The sequence below is a fragment of the Aquila chrysaetos genome, chromosome 7 (genome assembly GCF_900496995.4).
Source record: "Aquila chrysaetos chrysaetos chromosome 7, bAquChr1.4, whole genome shotgun sequence".
Taxonomy (NCBI): domain Eukaryota; kingdom Metazoa; phylum Chordata; class Aves; order Accipitriformes; family Accipitridae; genus Aquila; species Aquila chrysaetos.
In genome coordinates, this window is record NC_044010.1 from 6,838,645 (window position 1) to 6,860,841 (window position 22,197).

General features: G+C 50.2%; 1 protein-coding gene across 8 annotated transcripts in view; it reads right to left on the reverse strand.

Annotated features, from left to right (window-relative positions):
• Positions 1-22,197, reverse strand: part of BOC (BOC cell adhesion associated, oncogene regulated) — a 57,841-nt gene that overhangs the window by 30,337 nt on the left and 5,307 nt on the right. For 3 of the 8 annotated variants that reach the window (XM_041124928.1, XM_041124927.1, XM_041124926.1), the window contains exon 1: positions 17,630-17,736. The exons of 2 other annotated variants lie outside the window; for them this stretch is intronic. The gene's annotated coding sequence lies outside the window, so the exon portion shown is untranslated. Of the gene's footprint in view, positions 1-17,629; positions 17,738-22,197 lie in introns of those variants that run through there. 3 more of the 8 variants (XM_041124930.1, XM_041124929.1, XM_030020046.2) reach the window with 2 other exon arrangements.

Here is a 22,197-nt window from a genome sequence, read left to right on the forward strand (position 1 = left end):
TTTATACATTGAGACTTAAGCTCTTGAGAAAAAGCAATGTCTTACACAGCACAGTGTGCCAGTTTTACTTGTAATCATTAGTTTTTAATAAAAGACAGTGTTCTTTTTGTTGTTCCACAGAGCTTAAAGCACTGAAGAAGAAAATGTAAAAGAGAAAAGAGCCACAGTACCCCTTTGCTTTACGAATGAGGGAACCTGAGGGCTAGAAGAGGAAGCCAACCTGGCCCAAGGTTATACAGTAAAGCAGTGGCAGGGCTGGAAATCAAAAAGTCTCTGACTGGGACCTCCATCCCATCAGGCAAGTTGTTCTTGGATCCCAAATCTTTCGCAACCTGTCTGAAAAAAGCCACCATACAACTGTATAATCCTTTAGCTGAAAAAATACTCTCCAGGTAAACACACCTGAGCAGGTCAGCTGCGAAGTCCCCACATGATTCCTGAGCATGGACGGCAACGTCAGCACCCCTGACTGTTTCTCCCCAAACCATCAAACAGTAACATCCCAGAGGGCAAAATTAACCTCTACCAGCCCCCATCCCCACTCCAAAGTACTAATCTCACACTGATAAGTTATACACGCTGCCTCTGAAAGGGTTTGGAAAAGGAGAGGTTTGCAGCAGGAGAGACGCTCCCCCTCCCACGTAAGAGCACGGGCATCCCACAGGGATGAGGGTGTGCATGCTGTAGGGAGAGGCAGGATCCCAAATGGGAAGCGGGTGGTGTCAGGAGGGAGCAGAGAGAGGCAGCATCCATCTTTACACCACCACGTTTAAAGTCAAGGAGGTAGCACAGTGTATGTGCAAACAGGGATAAAAGCTTGCCTGCTTCCCTCTGTAGCGCTGAAAGCTCCTGACTTCAGAGTGCATTAGCTCTGTTAACATAGCCCTTGATTAACTGTGTGAGGAGTTCCCCCCCCCCTCCCTTTTTTAAAGTGATTAGGCAAAAAAGACTCTCTTACAGGCTACTTGTGAGCTCAGCAAGTCCATCAAGAAGCCACAACAGAGAAAGCCTGGGATAAATTCATGCTCATAGTTGGGAGAAGGAAAATATCCAGAGCAAAACCTGGCATGGCACCACCACCATGCAGATGAGCAAGTTCACCTGCAAACTACAAATTGCGCTTGGGCACTGGGTGACCCTAAAAAATAGAACCACAGATTTTCTCCAAGCAAGTCCTGAGCAATTCAGTGGCAATAGACACCTCTCTAAAAAATAAACTAAACTTGCAGGTGAGACAGCTCTTTTCCCTTGAACAGGGAAACACACGAACAGCAACTGCTCACGCAAACCAAACCACCAATGAACCAAACTAAACACACAGTGATCTTTGTGACTTTTTTTCATCTTCCTCAAGACGAAGCTACTGCCCTGGGCAGCTCCTTTCCACAACAGCCTGCGGTATCACCAGGGGGGACTGGGCGTGCTGCCTTTGAACTAGCAACAGGATGCAAAGCCTTCTCATCGTCCGCCTGACTTTTGCTCGCACCCCTGAAGACCCAACACCTGCAGTTTCTGGCACCTCTCCGTCCAACGGTTCCTCTGAAACGCGCGCCACTTTCCAGCGGGCACCGATCGGGCCGACTTCGCTGAGCCCCAGCGAACCCCTTCACGTCGGCGTTTCTTCAGCCAGGAAGCGTGAGGCCGCTCGAAAAACGAAATACCACCTTCATGCCGGCCACGGGCTCCCCGGTGTCACCGCGGCGCCGGCACCGCAGCGAGCGCGGCTTGCCTCGGCCGATGCCTGCGGCACGGTGGTCCCAGGGTGGCTGGACATGCTGCAGGCAGGCCAGGGATGTGCGGATGGCCTTGCCGCATGGGATACGCCTCCCTTTTTCTGCAGCTACCGGGAGAGGAGCCCCGTGTTAAAACACAGTATGCATGCCGGCTCTCGCTGCCCCTGGGCGCGCCCCGAAAACAGCTCCAGCCCTTGAAAAGACAAGGCTAAAGAGTAAGAAAGAAAGAAAACCCGCGTCCTTTCTTCAATATCGTGCTCCCCCCATGCCCTAGACACTTAATTTCCCTCCTTCCCCCCCCCCGGCTTCCCCCTCCATTCTGAGTAAATTCAATTTGACAACCCTGCTAATTGGATAAACGCTGCTCCCTACGCTCCTTTAAGGCTGCCCGCTTTTCTCTCCTTGTTTTTGGAGGGCGATTGTGGCTGTTCTTTAACATGAATTCCATCTGCTTTATTTCTCCTCTGCCCATTCAAGACCCCTCCTGAATATGTATGAGGGGCTGCACCCCCCCCCCCCCCTTTCTCCTCCATCCCACCTCCCTCCCTCATCACCCCCCGTCCCTCTCCCTGCCCTCTCCCATTGCCCGGGACAATAACCCCCCAAATGCCCCCTTCTCCCACCCCGGCCCTTTTTGCTTTAGATAAACACAGGCAGTGTCAAGTGTGAGGAGGGGGGGGGAAGGATGGGGTTCAACTGCCAGTCAAGCCTCGGGCCCTCAATGAAGCCCGGAGGCCTACCCTAATCTGCTGCATGCTTGCCATATGGGAGCTGTGTTGCCCTGGGAAACACTAACAGGCAGAACGGAGCTTAATAGAGTCCATATTCATTGTAATGCAGTGAAATGGCTCGAGGGACTATTGCCCCTTGGGTCTGTTTTCATTCTTCTGTTCCCCCTCTTTCTTTTCTCTCTCTCTCTCTTTTTTTTTTTTAATAAATTTTTTTCCTCCCCTCCTTCTCCCCCCTCCCTTTTCCCCCCCCCCCCTTTTTTTTTTTTTTTCTTTCTTCCTTTCAAAAGGACCAAGTCCCTGGAGAGCTCTAATCTGGAGAGGCTGGGGGCTCCCCAAAGGGCCGGCCGGCCAGGCAGGAGCGGGAAGGGGGAAGGGAGAGGGTGGAGGTGGTTAGGGAGGCGAAGGAGAGGTGGAGGGCAAGAGGAAAGTAGCAACTAATAAGCATGCAGCCGGCCAGCTGTCAAGATGCTGACAATGCTGCTTCGGGTGCAAAGAGCCCGACAGCCAGCGCTGGCACGGAGGCTGGCGCAGGGTCCTCCCGGGGAAGCGCTCGCCTCCCCTAAGAGCCTCCGTCCTTGTCTGCCGAACGCAGCACAAGCGACAAAAAAAAAAACAAAAAAACAAAAAAAAAAAAAAAGAGAAGGGCGCAGATGGAGCGTGCTGCAGAGCCTCTTCAGAAACAAAGTGCACCTAGGAAACAGATGTTGTTGCTGCAACAAGCCCGGAGCTGCTGGCTGCTCTCTGGCTCCTTCTCCCAAGCACACGAGGGGGGAAAGCAGACCCGCAGCAATCTCCGGGGCTGTCCCTGCGGCTGGGACAGGATGCCTCAACGGTCAAAACCTTTCAGTCCAACTTCAGTGCCAACCTCGGAGAGCTGCTGTAGCTTTAGACCAACTTTTCCTCCACGTTCCCCATCCTTCTCACCCTTGATCCGCCTGTAGAATCTCCAGCCTCCCAGCTAACATCCTAATTTAAAGAGCTGAAGACTCCCAAAGGGAGTGCACATCTGCAGCACTTACTGAGGGGTTCGGGCCGTGCATCTGGCGGGGCTGAATGTCAAATATCAGAGAATCAGCAGAATTGCTGGTATCGAGGTCCTGAGAGACCCTGACCCAGTGTACACAGGGTTGCAGCTCAACCTACTCTCATGCCGAAGTTGGTGTTGGGATAAAGGGTCAGGATCCCCTCGGAAAACCACATCAACGTAGCCACACACTTGTGGAGATCAGTTACATACTCTGGAGCATTTTCAGTTTGCCCCATGCCGGCTACAAACTCAGCTCATGGTGCTGCAAGAAAGTCTGACTTATCTGAGGCTTCGCAATGGGACAACATTGCATCTTTGTGGGGAGAAACACTTCAGAGGAGGCAGCAGGAAAGGGGTCACCCGCTGACACAAGTGTGATGTGAAAATAGAGCTTCAGTCTTAGAAGCAGGGGATTTACTGCACTGTATTACTTGCCTGAAGCATCCTATCTCTTGCCATATGAAAACAATACCTGCTTTATCATTCACATCACAACTAAAGCCAGAGATCAGTGCCAATGCAGTCAGAGCTGCAGACAGATGCCATACTAAACACAGAGTGAAAACCATCCCGTGTCCTAGAGACTTCACACCACTGGCTAGAAGGGTTACTCATTTTAGGATGTTTGATACAAGCAGTAACAAAATTCATCTATCTACACCTTTTCCTATTTGGACAGAGAGGCAAAGCATGTAGCAAGGAGCTGGGAATGAGGGAGAGCATGCACCTGGGCAAGGAGAGCCCAGGTGATGGCTCCACTGGGGGCTGATGCTGTGGGACCTGCAGGATGGGTGATGAGCACCAGGCGATGCTGCTGGCTCTGGTCTGGGCTCCACCGCGCCAAATCCCACAACAACGTGAGCCAGGTATCAGGTTGTCCCCCTCCCTGTCAGCAAATGCAGCAGAGGACAGTGCTGGGAAGGATGAGCAGTTCCCACTCAGAGCCATCACCCCACAGGCACAGATGTGCCTGTGGCTGGTTTACGTTAGTCAGGGCACTGCTTTTGTTTTTCCTTTCTCATCCTTTCCAAACAACCCCCCCCCCCAAAACTTGAAGTCTAAGGTTGAGCTTCTAATCACCTCTTGGGTTAGGGAGAGGTCAGAGAGGAGGCAGGCCCGGCAGATGCAGGGAAAGCGATGCTGGGCAAAAGCCCTGCGAGATACCAAAGGAAAGTGGGGAATAAAGGTGGCAGAAAGGAAGAGGCAGGAAAATTAAATTGAGATGAGGGGGTTAAGAAAGAAGAAGAAATGGGGCACTTGGGATTGTGGCCGATTTCCTTACGCTGCATTTGTCCCCACTGCTCCAGGGGCTGGGCAGGCAAGAAGCAGGCAATGCCACAGCTCACCTGCCACGTGTGTGCCCAGGCTCAAGTCCTTGCCCTGCCTTCCTCAGAGCAGGGGCTGTCACCTGGGACTACCACATCTCAAGCAAATCTCTCTCTCCCTAGCTGCCACTCTTCCACTTTGTTTAAACCTGGGTTATTCATGATGGCAGGAAAACCACTCCTGCTCTCACCAGAAACTCCATCCTGCTCTAAGACAGAAGTTTAATCAACAGATGCACTTTCATAGCGTGCTCTGGTCCCAGTGAAACAGCATTTTTCCACGGGGAGAGCAGGATGCTCTCCTCCAAAGCTGGTTTTGCTCACCTCTGCACTGCGTTACTTCCCCCAGCAGCTCTCGGGGAGCACACACGCCCAGCCAACCCTCGGCCCCCAACTGCAGGACACCGCCACGTTGATCAAAACAAGCATTTCACCACTGATTTGGCAGCAACGTTATAAATCCCGCATCCTAGGCTACCTAGTATCACCCTACGACCTCTCTGCAGCAGGACCGGTGGTCAGGAACGGGCCCCAGGGAAGGAGGGCCACAAATCATGGCAAAGGTGTGACATGGAGCTGCCCTGAAGAGACCCATCTCCATTTTATTGTCTCTGTCACATAATGGGGCCAGGCTTGCAACAGGACAGACAATAAATATCACAGTGTCCATTCATGCTGGTAAACACCAGATGAAACATGAAGCTGTCCTCTCTCTGAAAGCAGAATCCGTATAATATAATATATAATATAAACCAAAGCACAGAGGAGGGGTATACCAGACAAACACCACGGGTCAGCATCTGCGTGAAGCGCTGCAGGAGTGCCCAGGGAGCAGGGAGCGTTCCAGTATGTCTGTCGGCTACGGCCACCTCCAAAACGCATCTCGGAAGCTCTTGTTCGCAGAGTGGATCACAAGCCAGACAGACAGCAGCTATGGATGCTTTTTGAGAGCAGCCCACTTCTTATATGCTTAAACATGAATGTACCTTTAAGTAACTGAAAAAAAAAAAGTTATCTTTGTCTAGGAACAATAGAAGAATCTTGTCCGTGTCCTATTAGGAACAATAATAGAGTGAAACAAACGCACAAACAAAAAAAAAGCCCAAACCAGAAGAGCCCACAGAAACTGCCAGTGACACTGTTAAGCCTTCCTTGGGGGAAGTTGCATTGGGGAAATTTTCCTGCTGGAGCAGAGCAAAGATTTGGGTAGCTTTCCCAGCTTTTGAGCCTTCTTCCAGTGTGTATTTGAAGAGCAGGGGCGCCTACCACAGCTGCAGTAAAAAACTGACCGAGCTTATATTAAATACACGCCAGCGGCACAGCAGAAATACCTGCTAAAACAACGCATCCAGAAGATCATAACAGAGGACTTGATTCTGCCGCCTCCAAGATCAGCCTGATCTTTGCCATGACTTCAATGGGAGCAGGCCCAGAAACTGCATTAACAAGCACGAGGCTAGTTTAACACAGTTGACATCAAAATCCAGAAGAGCATACAAAAGAGACAGGACAAAGTACTCGCCAGTAACGTCAATACAAAGTTTAATCCCCAGATGGCTGGCTTTAGAGACATCCCCATCACCACCATAAAGAGAAACTGCCTTCTCGTTTGCACTCCTTTCAGCAATGACTTGTTGCTGGGATGCAAAAGAGCACAAGCCCATTTTTCTTGTCCTTTGAAGATGGTATTTAAAAGTTGGGGTTTTTTTTTTTTGCTTTTATAAATTTGGGAATAAATGGGAGGTTTTTACTCTCCATAGCTGTCACTTAAATGCTTTTCACTAACAATAATCATTTTGGTTATGGGAGCAGGTCAAAAGCCTCTAGGACTCTGCTGGGGTGAACTTCCCCTGGAAGACATGCCACTACTCCAAAAAACACAAGAGGAAGCTCGAGGCCCGCAAAACAAAGGGACAGAAATGACTGCCCATAGAAAATGCTTCGTCCGGTGGCAAACGCCTAGGTGGGGTGTGGGGGCTCAGCGCTGAGTGCCAGCACCCAGACGGGACGAACCATGGCCCTCGTTCCTGCTGTGACCAGCAGCTGCCAAAATCCCATGGGGCCCACCCTGAGGTGAAAAATGACAGGGGACGCACTCGCAGCAGGGTCTCGGGATGTATGACAGATTTCCCCTGCCCCAGAGATGAACAGGAGATGGTTGCATCTCAGGCTTTTTTAAAGATTGTGTCTGCACGTCATTTGCCCCATTTATCGTCCCAGCAATCAACACAACTCTCCAAACATGATGGTCCAGTTGAGGACAGTGACCCAAACATGGGCAGAAGATGGAGCAAGACCTTGCATCGCCCTGCAGAGATGGACAGGGCCAGCACCTGGTTTCTCCTTCTTGGCAAGGGGATGCTCCACAACAGAAGGATGGCAAAACGCTGCTGCCCCAGAGCCTGGGAAGGGAGGCTCACCTGCCCGTGCCCCGGCCAGCTGCTAGGACATGCTGGTGAGAGCTGCGGCCAGTGCCTGCCAGGCAGCAGAGCCCACGCTGATGGGGCACTGCACAGATCCGTCGCCGGCTTCCCGCTCTTTGCCCTTGCCCGTTTACACTCGCGCCCCTGTTGAAAGCGCGAGCGCGGAGCCACAGGCACCTCCCCGGGCCCTTCACACAATAAGCACCAGCAGCAATTCCAGCTGCAAAGTTTGCTTTCCTTGACGCACAGTTTACTTTCTCCGTTCCCCTGCATCCCGCCCCTGCCACTTACCCCTCACTCCAAAAAGGCTCTCTCAAACAGGCTTAAGCTTTAAACAAATAAGGGCTTGGAAAGCAGCAGCCTGCTCCTGTTTCCCTCCCCACCACCCCTGCTCTCCCCCCGCCGCCTCCACCTCTGAGCCGCAGCAGAGCTGGCGAGCGGCGCACAGGCATAGAAAACAAACACGTGGAGCAGAGCCAGCTGTGAAGTCGGATTTGGCATACGCTGTTTGCAAAAGGCATAAAAGCACATAGGAGAAGGGGGAAGGGGAGAAGGGGGGGGGTAGGGCAGGGAGCCGGGGGTGCCCCGGCCTCAAGGGGAGAGCGTGGCTCTGTTATAAAGCCCTGGCGCACGCCTGCAGGAGGGTCTGCACGTACGAGTGCTGATCTCGTGCCCTGCGTGGATTCGGAGGGGAGAGACAGGCCTACAGCAACGTTTCGTGAGCTATTTGGCATCACGCTTCCCTACCTCTTTCCTAGCAAGCTGGACTGTTTTTGCATGCACTTGCCCTCCCTCCCAGGCAAAATTAGTGTGTTCTGATGCAACACGTGAAAAATAAATACACTTTTACCTCCTGGGGCTTGCAATTCTCCCCCTTTCTTTCTTAGGGTTTCTTATTCCCCATGCACACTATGCTCCAGGGCCCCACAGTGCAGGAAACCCTGACCCAACTTCCCCATCACCTCGGCTGAGATTACATACGTTGAGGGCATGCATTCACACTAATCCTCCTTCTTCTCATCTTTTATGTATTTATTTATTTATTTGCGCACGCACAACACCGCCCCCCCCCCCCCCCCCCCCCCCCCCTTCGGCAACTGTCCCTTTCTGGAAGAGTTTCAGACAAAATATCCCTCCTCTTTACACCCAAGCTCCCAGGGGACATCAGCCCAGGTATTATTCTGCCCTCACCAGTCTGGTCTAGCCACGGGAATGGCACTTGCAGGCTTTAGGAATGGATCACCTATGGCCTTACATCAACACTGGATCCACAAAGGTTTTCCTCCATCTCCCTCCTCTCCCGTTCATCTCCCAGCGAAACAAAACAGAAGCCTATGCGCTTTGACTGGTTTGGGGTAGAATCCAGTGATTTGACGTGGTTTGCTTGTGGTTTCCACCCAAACCATAAACCAGCCCAGGTTTGCTTGGAAGGTCCTCAGCTGTGTTTGGAGGTGGTAAGAAAAGCAGCAGTGTCCTACCTGGTCTTGGACCTTGTCCAAAACAGGCCAGCAGCTGGACAGATTAACAGTCCAAGGCTGACCACCCAACCACCTGCAGACATACTTTCACCAGTCTCGTTACCACCCCTGAAACACAGCAAGATCTCTCCCCTCTCTGGGCCTGCCATGAACACTTGTCCCTCAGCATCGCTCCAAACCACCAAACTGACAACAAGAGACAATATTTGGATATCGCTCTTCCTGTGAACTACATTATGGACCCCGATCGCAGCCAAGGAAGTTAACTTACCTTGGAGAAATCTTGCAGTTGCCTTTTTGTTCTTGGGTGGAATTTAGTGGGGTGCCAAAAAAAGCCACGGATTGCTGCAAAGAAAACGTTGCTCAAAACCAACTAACCCACTCTTATCTCTTTCTTTTTGGGGGCAAATTAGGTATTGCAAGACAAAGAGGGTTAGAACTCATAGTCGTGGAGGTTATGACACCACATTTCTGGAATTGCTTCTTCATCTATCGGACAAAACATACCCCTACCTTGTATCTCACTTTTCCGGGTTGCAAAAACAGGAATAGCAAACCCCAGCTGGTACAAGCAGTAACCAGATGAACATGAGCCAGGCAATTCCAGATTCTCACATGAAAAGTGCTAGACAGGTATGCAGTGTTATTATCTGTACTGCTTCCTGGTAGCCCCAGGATTTCTGGATTAGTAAAATACAGATGTCAGCATTCTGGGGATACAGCCTCAATAACTGAACCAAGCAGGGAGGGGCAGACTGATTACAACAAGGGGAAAAAATATAAATTTGCACCACACACAAAATATTGTGGTTAAGGGAGACAGCAACCAAGAGATTATTGACAACAGAGAACAAGATAATTCAGTGGGGTTTGTCAGACTACACTTTCTGTAATCACAGACTCCAGGGAAAGTGTTTGTCAAGCAAACATTCAAACACGCAGCTGCCAAGAACTAAGTAAACAGAGAAGGAGAAGCAGCAGAGTCAATGTGGCACCATCTGCAAATGCCCCATGATCAGCTGTCACAGGACAACCAAGCCCATCAGCAGGCACTAGTGAAGCCAAGGGGCTGAGCTACTACAGGAAGACCCACCACCAGGTTAGATGAACAAGGAGCAATTCAGGCCTTCAAAATATTTTCATCCAGCACAGGATTTGCAGACCTGGGTAGGTGTGGGTACAGCCGTCTGTGTGGGTTCAACAGACACCTTCCTGCACCACACGCATACACATGCAACCACTTGGGCAAGCGAAATGAAGCCAAACTCCAGTCCTCCAAGATAACAAGTGATACCCAACAGCTATTGGGGTCATGCATTTATTTTTAGTCCCACTTTACCTAGAAGCCTGTGGTGGTACTGTGCTTATGCGGAGGCAGAGACTCAGGCCAAACGCACCACAGATCTAAGGGCAAGTCGGCCGATCCCAGCCCTGAAACCAGGAGAGCTCGGTGGCACCGATCAAGTGGAGGGAAACATTGGTCTTCTGCTTCCCACCGAAGTGCCTATCCATCGGTCAGTGCTTCCCACCCATGGTTTGCAAGACTGCTGAAAAGGGTACGTGGCTGACTTAAGGGGTCCAAGAAAAGGGATGAAAAATATGCAAGTTCAGATATGCTGTGCAGTAAGTTGTGCACATGAAATTTCCAACCAGGTCTACTGACCTCCATGGGAAAGCATTCAAGATTGCACATATCAAAAAATAAAACTGAAACCCATCCAGGTGATCCTGCACACGCATCTTCTGCCTGCGTGCCCCTATTCTTCCCCACCTCATCCCGATAGGTGACACCAGAGTGGTGTTATATTCATTTCCTACAGATCAGACCTCTCTTGGCTGTCTAGAAAGAAGCATGCAAGATACAACGCATGTTTCAAGGCCAGCATTGGATGCATCATTTCTCTACTAGTCGCTGGCCACCGATGCACACACAGTGGTGCTGCTATGACCATCCCTTGGCATGTTTGTAGCCAGCTGCACTCTGTGCAAGTGATCGAAAATTCACATGCTGCAGCCAAAGCTGCTGGGAAGAAGATGTTTGTGGTCTCCAGCCCAAAGTTACTGACACCTTCTTTGGAGCTGAAAATTGTGTTTATGTTCAGGAGGTTCATGGGGGGATTAGGAAAGCTGTTATCCTCCCAGCTAGAGAAAAGGGACTGTGAGAGATCGGAGGGCCAGAGGGACTGCTGGTCCTCATGAAGAAGGGTCTTGCAGGTTTAGTTGTGGTGACTACTGACTCTGCCCTAGTTTTCACAACAGGACTTTATGCATTTTATGCATACAGCATTGGTCCCCTCCAGCTCTGAGGGAAGAGGGTGGTCTTCCCAGGAGAATCCCATCCAGATGGAAGAGGCTGGATCTCCATACCAACAAACAGCCCAGCACCATAGACCAAAACCCTGGGGTGTTTTTAATCAGGAGGTACTTGACCTCCTCCAGAGTCCTGACACAGGTGCTCCAAGTACTTACAACCTTGAAGAGATCTTAATGAAGAGACAGAGTTGCTTTAACTTTCCCTTCTCTGCTCCCCTCCTGTATCCTCACCCTCAGTTTCCTACTGTGCAATAGCCCCGGGGCAATTAAATCAGCAGCCTACACACCATGCAATATTTATGGCCCCAGGCAGTCACAAATACAGCAGTACATGCCTATGGAGGTTCTCCACCCCCCATACCCTCCAACAATACAATTTTCTTGCACAGGAGACTGGCTCAAAACAGAGACGAGGAACCAATGCTGTGATCTCCCAGCGGTCCTCAGCACAATCACGAGCTACCTGGGGCTGGGGCTTGCTGCTGCCCCAGCCCCAGCAGTGCAGCGCTCCTTTGGTCAAAGGACAAGGTGTTTCCCAAGCATCTTGCACATCAGGAGGCAAAAGTACTCCCTGCCCCACGATGGGAACAGCTGAAGCAGAGTTCAGCAGCATCCCAAATCCTACCAGGTGCTTCTGGCAGGGCAGGAAACAGCACAGCAGTCCTGACCCCCTGTAAGGAACATGCTGATCTTCTTTTTCAAATGGCAACCACACTAGTTCTGGACCCTCACTGATAAATAAGCACAGATTTCTCACCCACTCATTACGGTTTCCAACAAGAACCCTGGACTGTCATTAGCATTTAGTCATAACAGCAGAAATTGGCTTGAGACCTGGGCCACATAACACAGCACAGCCCCATTTCAGGTCCAGGGACTTTGGTGTTTCCTTGCAAGGCAGAAGTGAGACGACAAAGGGTTAAACCTGGTATAACCTCAAAAATTACTCTTTGCTTTCTGAAGCAAGAACATCTTTGGCAGGGTCCCCATCTGGGAAATGACATCCCGTCCCCCCTCGCTTCCCCCTTTTCTCCCCCTGAACTCAGAACAAAGCACTGCACTGCCCAACATGCTCCACCACTGGTTTCATCTTGGTCCAAACGCTTCTTGCGTTTCAACTCCTGCCAAAAACAAATGCATTTAAAAAAAAGTATAAAAAAAAAAAAGGCACGTGTGGGGCAGGGGGAGAGGAAGCAGAGAGAGTAGAGGGAAGTCATTAAAATTGAATCTTGATTAGCTACCAGTGGTGGAAAAAGGAAACAGCAGGGAGAGGAGATTTTTCTCTTGTGATATGTCATCTTGAAGCTGAAACCAGGAGGCCCAGAAGAGGCAAGACTTCTCCACACAATCCTCCACCTAGGACCAAACCTAACTTGCTTTACCTTTCCAGTCCCCCATGTGCCACCCCACCATCATCAGAAGAGGCATCTTCTTCCTCAAAACAGTTTCCTGCCAATCACACTTTTCACCACTCTCACAGCTGTAGCCCTCCCAGCATTCCCCCACCTCGCACTGAGCCCCCATTAGCAGAGGGCTGGAGGACACAGCACAGCTGGCCTGTCCTTGCTGGCCCTTCTGCCTTCGATACCAAACACAAAGGCTTGGCCATTGCAAAGCCACAGGGAATCCTAGAGGAAATGAGCCCACAGGAGATGGCTTGTGCATGCTCTGTGGATAAGCTGGATGGGCCAAATGAAGAACCCTGGACTGGCTCCGTCTCCCAAAAAGACACTCTCCAGCCAAAAAAAAAAAAAAAAAAAAAAAAATTTTTTTTAAATCACATTGGCTAAAGAAGCATTTAAAAGCAAAACAAAAAAGCAGTCCAATTTGGAGAGTCTGTAATAGCTGAACCCAAGGACACGCAGAGGATGTTTTTTGTTCCCTCAGTACAAAAGCCCTTGGTTTCCCCTCCTCCTCATTCCAGCATTTCCCCATCGGGGGTGTCAGAGACAGTTCAAGGCCTCCCAGCACCACAGACAAAATTGGGTCTTGCTGCCCTGAGGACAAGAGGCTGGGGGGCTGTGGGAACCGGGGAGATTTGGGGAGCCCTGAAGAACTGGGCAGGCTGAACCTGCTGCCCCTGGAGGACAGCCAAAGGGTCACCCCTCCAGCATCCCTGTGACCTGCCACAGGCCGGTGCTTCCCTCCAGGGTTTGGCTTCCCAAGGTGTGACTTTGGCTCGCAGGCTGCAGGGCTATGCCATTTTGATTCCTCGGGGCTCGTTTGTGCTACAGCTGGTGCTCTGCAGCATGTCAAAGAGAGGGAGAGATTAACTCCTTTTTTTAAGTATCTCATTACTGTTATATTTTTAAACACAGCTGGTCAAAAATTTTTTGGCAAAGCCATAAATAAATAAACACTTTAAGGAAATTTCCTGCGATTTGAAAACTTTACCTACTGGTCTAGCCTTTATCAGATGGTATTCTCTCTTCAGTATGCATAAGCTCCACTTGCTTTCGATTTCTCTCCTATAAGGACCAAATCCATTGAACCATCAATAAAATTTCAAGATTTCACCGCCTGTACTGTTTGAGATTTTAACAGCCACCCTCCTGACCAGTGCAGCAATCACATATTCATTTTTGTCCCACCTGATGACCTTTCATTTTCCTTGTAAATGGTGATACCACCTCCCAAGACCCAAAGATCCAGACACTGAAAACGTATCTCCCAACCCTGTCTGCAAAATACTTCTTTTCCTGCTCCTCAGGAGAGAGACAACAGAGCACAGCCAACTGGTACTCTGATCAGTTTTCCTCTTTTGCAGATCATCCCACATCTCATCAGCTCCCATGCCTCCATCTTAGTCAACTTGGTTTAGAAAGCAATCAGTTTCTACAGCTGTGGACAACATTCAAAATCACCATCTGTCATGACATCCTACATAAAATAAATAAGACAACACCACCCACCACCTTCTATTAGCAATCTGTTAAGGAAAGCAAAGTCACCCACTTCTGAAGCAGCCTGATATGGGAGGCGGCATTTCTCTTCCAGCCCATCCCTGCCTGCCAGTGGCAGACAAAGCATGTTAAGCAGCATCTGTACAAGACTCCACTATTACGTAAATAGCAAATAACGTCTTGGGGCCAGCTGAGAAAAGGGCCCCCAAGCATGAGGCTCTGCACATGGAGCAATGGAAGTGCTTGCCCCCCAAAAGGCTGCCTTTCTACAGTACTTCTCATTTTACCAGGACAGTGCCCATTTAAACCCCCTTCAACCTTGGAAGAGATGGCTTGGAGCTCCCAGCCTCCTCACCCAAATGCTAAACTGCTCCCTGTAGCCCAAAAAAGGAAACAAATTCATGACCAAATCACTTCCAGTACTTTTTTTCCAGGCTATTGTTATGTGACTGCATTTGGAAGTATGGGAGAAAAACAAATACATGACTGTGGTCAGTGTCTGTCCTAGAATATGGGAAGAAAAAAAAAAAAAAGAACAACCCCCAAACCCAATCCTTGTTTTATATGTTTAGTCATTTTTGGAGAAAACTGTAAGCAGTAAAGAGACCAGGAAGAAACAGTGATACCAGCCCCTGGGCCTTGGGGGGTGACAACAGAAGCAGAACAGAATTGAATCTACTCTCTATTAACATACACTGTTTTGCCCAAGAAATTCTTAAAGGCCCCAGCAATGGTCCAAGCCAAGAAGTCTACTTCTTCCTCTGCTGCAAAGGACTAAGACGTTTTTGTGCTGTGAATTGCTTTATCAATTTAGAAAGCCTTTTTAATGCAAAAATCACCTTTGCTTGAGAGGCATTAGTAGGCATTTCACAGAAAAGATCAGATCATCCTCTCCAAAGACTCACCCAGCAGTGATCTGGGAGGACACAGCAAACCTCTGACATTTGCTCACTTGTCTACCAGGAAAAAAAAATATCTTTAAAACTCTTTGGATCTTTCGAAGATCCTTACATTACTGTCCAGTAAAAGAACATAAGGACTATTCGATTCTCTTATTTTACAGAGAGTCCTTTAAGACCTCAGTATTAGGTACTCTACAAAACCACAATAAAAAGACATCCTCTGCCTCAAGGACATTTATCTCTAATTGCTTACAGAGACTGTCAACACTTTCTCTGAGAAGGGAAGTCTGTGACTGTCCCATAGCACTAAATACCCCTAGAAAAAACTTTCACTGTTCAGTGCAAAGTCATCTGTAGACCAGCTCAGTCAGTACCTACCTTCCAAATTATGTTAAATACTGTCACTTGCTACAGACCACAAATGCAGTACTACAAGTGGAAAGGAATAAGGACTTCACCCCTCCCTGTAGCAACTGCGAAAACTCAGCTATATAAGAGAAATACAATCTCAGAATTACCAGTAGGGAAATTATTGACCGTTTCTTAATTTGGAAAATACCATAAACTCTTTTAGGATGAAAAGCACTCCTCAGTTTTGAGGAAATGCTGCTCCATGATTTTAAATCCAGTTGTGCAGCTGGCACACTCAGCCCTGGGATGGGTAAGGCAAGCTGTTCTCATATAGTCACATTGACAACATGCTGCAGGATTTAATTGTCCCTCATGAAAGAGATAAGCTACATAAACATAAACTGTAACAACGGGACAAAAAGCAGCTTCCAGAATTCCCTCTGCAAGCCCAACAGGGAAACAACAGTAATTTCCTTCTGCATTTCTCGCCAGCTGAAGTTTGTCTGTTCCTCCGCTTTGCTTTGCCGATAACAAACATCTGTTGGGAGCGTCCTTCCCCGTGCAAGAGGGGAACACATCCATTGCGGCCTCTGGGGCTTTGTACCCCAGCAAAGCCTCTGGAGAGCCGCCACTCTAAAAGACACAGATAAACCTCTGCTGGTCTTACCTATCGACTACAAAGGTGTTACATGGAAAATGAGTCTTTTTTTGCAGCCCCCAAGAAGTTAAGGAGACCTCCAGAAGAAACACGAGGAGCCTCCGGCAGAGGCGATCTCTTGAGGTCTACCCCAGGCGCGCCCTTCTAAGGATCTTTATTTTAGGGTCTTCCTTCCCAACCCTTATCCACCATCAGCTTTTACTCATATATTTCTTCAGCAGAAAGCTCTAGAAGCCGAAGGCAGCAGGCTCCCAGATAAAGTTGTCGACCTGCGGCTCACTAACAGCTCACTGAGGCTTTTTGGCCTGGTGCCTACGTGCCCTTTACAGATGCTGGCACTTAGCGCATGCCACGTCCGCCGGCCCCACTGAGCTGCTCTCCTGGCTGCCTGTAAGGAGACAGGTCAACACAACGCCCTCCCAGTTTGCAAAACGCTGCGGGATCGGAAACGCTGGCGGAGACTTGGAAACGTTGCCTTCGAACCCCTGAGCCCCAATCCGCCGGCCGGGGGTGGGGAAAGAAGGGCAGGAGAGACCTGGCTCTCCTTTCAAGGACGGTATTTCTCCAGAATAACCTCTGGGGAGGCAGCGGCCCCGCCTGCAACTGCAGGCAGCCACCCTGCCCGGGCAAGGGCTCCCCGAACCCGCTCCGACATGCCAGCGGCCTGTGCTCGCCCCGGGTCGGCGAGGGCTGGGAGCACTGGGAGCACCTCTCTGGCAGCGGGCTGGCGCCTGGGGAGCCGCCCCTAGTTGTTCCTTATCAGCCTTCCCAAAACAAGTAGGGACAGGGGCATCCAGGATACGGCCCAACAAGCCCTTCTCAGCCCCGGCAACTGTTGTTGGCGGCACAGGGACCTCAGGCAGAGGAGGGGAAATTAAAGACGGAAGAATGAGGAGAAAGGGGGGTGCGAGGGCCTGGCGGCGGCCCCCGCATCCTTTGGGAGGCAGCACACACGCGGGGAACGGGCACGCTGGCGGCCTCAGCTGTAATCCCTTTCTCCTTCCCCATTGTGGGATCTGAGAAAAAAAAGCCTCCCCGGCAAAACTGAGAGGGATGTGTGTGCCGGCAAAGAGGAAGAGATTAATTTCCCTAAGCACAAGGAGGGATGGTGGCACAAACCCATTTTTTCACACCTTCTCCATCCCACACCCTGCCTAATTCAGCTGGACAGAAATGAAGGCAACAGCTACGCTTTTCACTCATTCCCAAGGAGTGACCTGGGACCAACAGAAGAAAAAAGCCATAACTGTGCAGCTGCCTGGCATCTCCCACCACTCTTCCACTCCCAAGGCACTGAATGAGCCGGGGTGAAACTGTAAGGGCCCAAACACCTCATCTAAGATCTCTTCTGTAATTAAATTATTTAGCTTGCAGAGGGCAGATAAAACCCACTTGTAAAATGGAGGAGTCCTGCTTCAGAAAAGTTCCTCTCCCTGCAGAGAGAGCAGAGCAAGGAGTCATCTCTTCATCCAGCCACAAAGAGCCCTTGGCAACATAGTGCCATTAAAAACAGTGTGTTTCAAAGCAGTCCTCTAAGCAAAAAGCCTCCAACTGCAGTTTGGGCTGTTACTCAGAGAGCAGCAGGGCACGGCCACAAGCAGCCCCCCAGGAGAGTTTGCCCACAGCTTTTTGCAAAAAAAAACAGGTGCCAGAAGAGGATGCACACGCATCCCCACCTGCTCCCCAAAACAGTGCTGTAAGTCAGACAAGAAAGGAGGGGTGAAGGAACCTGCCCGGGTTTCACTGCAGCAATCCCATCCCCCTCGAGAGACAGTTCCCAGTTACCTCATCAAGCCAGGTTTTGCTCATGTCCTGCCATTGGTGTCCACACAGCTGCTCCAACATCCTGGGCTACCTGGGACTGCAGGGGTCAGGTTAGCCTTCGGGTACCCCTGTGCATCCCCAGCCACGCAGCGTGGCTTGCAGCTCTCAGGAAGAGCAGCTCTTTGTAACCCTGCTGCTCCCCATCCCTCTTCCTGCACCTCCCAACAGCATAAGGTACCTCTGTGCCGACCATGGAGAGGTGAGCAACATCGCTTCTTCCACCTGGGCCACAGTGCAAGCCACGGACTTGGCCTTAGCAGCATCTGTTAGATTTTATCCTTGGCTTCTGCACTGAAACCCAGTGCCTCCAGAGCAGGAGGAGCACAGTCCCAGACCGACACCCCCCCCCCCCCCCCCCCCCCCCGAGAAAGAAGGCACACAATATTTATATAATGAGATTGTTTTACTTGAGATTGCATGCTCCAAGCAAAACACTTTTATTACGCTGGCGCTCGGCTCTCTCAGCTATCTTTCAAAGCACGATGCCACAGCTGAAAACTAGCTGACAGGAGAGAATTAAAGTCATAACTGGCTCCTTTCCTTCCCCTTTAGCCACACGCTCTTGCTTTCCATCTGCCACTCCCCCAGCATCCCAGCAGAGCTCCTGCTCACTTGCCTTTTGAAGACAGGCAGGAGTCTCAGCTCTGCGAGACCGGCTGCCTGCCCCAACACAAGGCATGCCACAGTGGCAAGATGCTACTAACAACACCTGCAGCGCCAAGTGCCCCATTTGGGCAACCACTTGCTGGAGCACATGAAGCCACATCACTCTTTATTGACTGACGCGAGCTGAGGGCTAATGAAGATGAGATCCTGCTATGGACAACTCTCAGCTTCAAGGCAGACAACTCTCAGTCAAGCCCTAGCTATGCTTGACTTTGACCTCCTCTTCTGAAGAACAGGGCAAGGCAGAGCATGGGACTGGGCATCAGGCAACACAGGGTCTGTACCAAGCTCCAGTGCTGACCTGCTGAGTCAGTCCAACGCACACATGTCCTTTTTCATGCTCTGTTTTTACCACCTGTTCTGCATTTGTCTTGCCGTTTTGAATGGGGATGTCTTCCACTACAAGTTAGCGTGGTATCTAACATAGCCAGGTCCCAGCCTTGGTTAAAACTTGTAGACACAACTGTAATACAAATAACAATTTAGGTTTTGGAATACGGTGATGGGGGAAGATGGCGTGGCAGGCCTTTCTCAGGCCTTCATCCAGAGAGTCAATGTTAAGAAACCTCTACTTATCTTCAATGCTGGAGCTATGCAAAAACTGGGTTACGCTCACATTTTTGTGGCTGCTGAAATTTTTGCTTGTTTGCTTGGTCACTAGTTTGGGAAAATTTTTTAAAGGTGGTTCTTTGAAGTGGCTCAGAGGTTAGGGATGTCCGAAGCTATCCCAGGGGACACAGATTATAGGGTAGAGTGCAGGTCAGGCATCAACGATAAACACGGCTTGCCACTTCGCTCTTGATGTTGTTCTCTTTGTGCTCCTTTTCCCTCCTCCCCAGATCTGCAGTCCAGGCAATCGTGAGGAAAACTGGACAACTGTATATTTACCAAGTATGTTCCTGCCTAACTTGCTACATGATGTAAATAGTTGACCCTTGCTCCCACAAAAGACAACAGGCTTCACGACATAATCAGCAGGATCCCACAGCTTGTATTGCATATTTGCGTACCAGGCAAGTACAGCTACCTCTTGCTAGTAGACTGGTGCCTGTCCTATGACATATAGGGCTGGCTTGTCTTGCTGTAGCCACGTAAACCATACTGCTCTTTCCTAACGCTTCCCCAAACCGGCTACTTACCTCCCTGCCAAGAAGGGAGCAGGGTCAGCAAACGCACACCCAGGCTCCAGCTCCATACATTGGTACTGACCTCCCTTTCTCAGCATCCGTCATCGAGCGAACGGGCTGCATGGTCACCCAGCATAGTTGACCATGGTCCCAAGACCTTCTCCCTCTCTGCTGGCTGGGCAGCCATCTCTGGCAGGGCCTGGAGCTGGAGTGCCAATGTGCTAAGCTACTCTTGCAACATTCACGGCAGCTCTGGCACCCAGAGCAGCAAGGTCCTCAAAAGCAACTAGCCCTTGTGGTGCCTTGGACTCTTTCTCTACAGCATTACGGAAGCGTTCAGGCACAAGCTGGCATGCAACCATGAGCTCTGTGCCTCACCTGCTGGGAAGCAAAGACTTTTTCCCTTCGGGCCAGCCCCAGACACCCCAACAGCAACATCAGAGTGATGAAACAGTGATGATGGACGCATCCAGAGCAGCTGGCATGCCTCTCTGAGGAGGCCTCCACGCTCCAGCTTCTCACAGCCCTGTGTCACCCTACAAGCCTGCAGCTCCAGCAGTGGTTGACAGCTACAAGCCAGATACCCTGCTTGGCTAGCTGAGGGGTAGGGAAGTCCCCAAAGGGACTCAAAAGCTAGTAGATGTCAAGCCTTCCTCCTGCCAGGGTCCCACGAATCTGCTGTGGTCTGGCTGGCTGTGCCGCAAGGCCCCAGAGGAGCCGGTGATGGGGTTCTCCTCATTGGATTCAGACCCCGTTATGGCTGGATAGTTGAGCCATCTTGCTCTCTTTCTGCTGAGATGGCTCTGGCTTAGAAGCTGCACTTCAACTGCTTGCAAGCTAAGATGTGCCCGATAGCCACTTTTGAAATAAAGAGTCCACTTCCATGCAGGAGTAGATGGTCGGGACTAATTTGGGCAGTTGTTACACTGGTGACAGTGGGACCATCCCACAAACCCACCAAGCGTGACCTTGTACTTAAAAGTGAGGGGAGAGCTGTTTGGTCTCTCAATGCACAAGCCTCATTGACTCTCCACCACATCATTAAAGTCATCCCAGGTGTTTTTGAAAAATCCCACCCAGCACGTTTTTGAAAACATCTCTTGACGCTGGGACTCAAACCCACCCCTTCAATCTGACACTGCTTGGGTTTGTTAAACAAGCAGCTTTCTTCTGGGGGGGGAAAAAAAAAATAAAAATCACATTCCCATCACCATTCAGGGGACCCAAAGGAATCTCTCACTGACAGCAGCAGGCTCTAAAGAAGCGGGGCCAGCTAGTCCTTTTTACCACCCACGGCCGAGGAACGTGCAAGCAAGCACCACCTTCCTGCCCCAGAGGGGACTGCCATCCAGCGGAGAGCTGGAACGATGAGAACACTCTCCATGTCAGCTACAGCTCAGGGAGCAACTTGGGACAGAAGGCACTAGATGAAGTAAATTATTATTCAGCATCCAGATTACTATTGGCTTCCAAATAATTGTCTATTTGTGTGCGTGCATGCACAAGAATCCTCGCTCCATGGTCTCTGCCAGCGTATTCCCAGTGCTGCGACTCTCCGGGGACAAGGCCCATACTTGTATTCAATCTCAGCTTTGGATCTCAAACACTAAGGTTTCAGATTTTGTTTTAAAAAACATTTTCTCTGGCAACTGGGCTGTTAATGGATTTGATGTTTTTGCTCTCGCCTCCTCCCTACCTTTAAAAGCTTGGCACCAAAGGGCTTCTTTGAAGATAAGGCCAAATTTGCAATTTAAGGGGAGGAACTTCATAAAGCTAGACGTGAAGGGATGGAGAGGAGGAGGGGGGAAAAAAAAAAAACCCAACCCAGGAGCCACTTTGCCTGTTGAGATGTACACTGTACAGTACATAGGATTACAATGGCCTCTCTGTACCACCACTGGCTGGAGCCATAAATTCGCTGCAGCTGCAGTGCTGCTACCTACGCTAGACTCCCCAAGGGTCACGCTGAGAGAGGGGCTTCTCTACAGCCGCACACCCAGCCTACCCTCCAAACCAAAAGCATCACGCAGCCCTTACAGAGCCCGCATCCAGCCAGCGCACGGGGCGGACGTCCCCGGAGGCAACCGCAGGAGCCTCCCATCGGGCTGCCAATGCCGCAAGAGGCTCTCTGCTGAAACCAACTGTGGTCCTCATTCAAGAGGTTTTTCGGGGGCCAGCAAACCTATGGTCTCCCTCGATCTCCAGCAGACCCATCCTCAACACCACAAGGAGGCAGGGAAGTGCCACTTAGAGGTTTTGCAGGTGGAGAGCTGAGGCAAAGAGCAACCTGCCCCAACCTGGGGGGAAATCTGCAGTATAGGGGAGAGAACCAAACCCAGCTCTCCTCACATCCCAGGCTTGCGCCCTAAAACACTGGCATCACTAAGTGAGGTGGCTGCTCTACCTGAAAGTACCAGGATAAATTACAGTGACATTATCAGAGGAAACTGCATTTTGCATATAAATGCAAAATTCTAGGACTGCGTATCCACATTTGAGGTTTATTTCTCAAAGACTACCTCAGTAGGTTTATATCACCACAAGCTTTCTTAACACACACTAAGCTTAACACATTGATTCACAGGGCTCTGCCTAACCTGTCCTTTTGTTTGTTAGAAGAAAAATAAAAAGCAAGCTCATTTTGGTATTTGAAAGCTGACGACGCAGTTCTGACAGAGATCTTTACACCCTTTTCCTCTCCACTCTTATGATCTAAAGAACAGCAGAAGGGCCTGA